This window comes from Penaeus vannamei, chromosome 14, assembly GCF_042767895.1.
Source record: "Penaeus vannamei isolate JL-2024 chromosome 14, ASM4276789v1, whole genome shotgun sequence".
NCBI lineage: Eukaryota > Metazoa > Arthropoda > Malacostraca > Decapoda > Penaeidae > Penaeus > Penaeus vannamei.
The window spans coordinates 30,626,478-30,626,942 of NC_091562.1; positions in this window are offsets into that span (position 1 = coordinate 30,626,478).

Here is a 465-nt window from a genome sequence, read left to right on the forward strand (position 1 = left end):
GAAATATGTGTATATATACAACAGAGAAAATGAGACATTAGGTTTATCGAAAATAGGACATTTTATTATATATGTGGTACAACAGTCTTTTAGAATTTGAGTCTCTTTTTCAAGGGCTCAGCAAAGTTATCCTCCAAAGTCTCTACTTCTGTGTCTTCATCCACTTTACTACGCCTAAGAGGAGTCAAGGTCTCGTCATGCATGGTGTCCTGAGACGGGCACAAGCCTGCCGGAGTAGAAGTTAATTCTACTGTAGACATCTTCAGGAAGGTCGAAGGAGAGGACAGAATCCTAAGCGAATCCTTGGACCACGCGCGGCTGAAGGTATGTACCGGAGCCAAGGTAGACCGGCTCGCTCTGGAAAACGTCCCTGACATCGACACAACGGCGGAGGAAGGCAGTCGCAGCGGAATGTGTGGTTTCGCCGTCGACGCTGGCAAAGTGGTGCTCCTGTAGGGCGTTGTA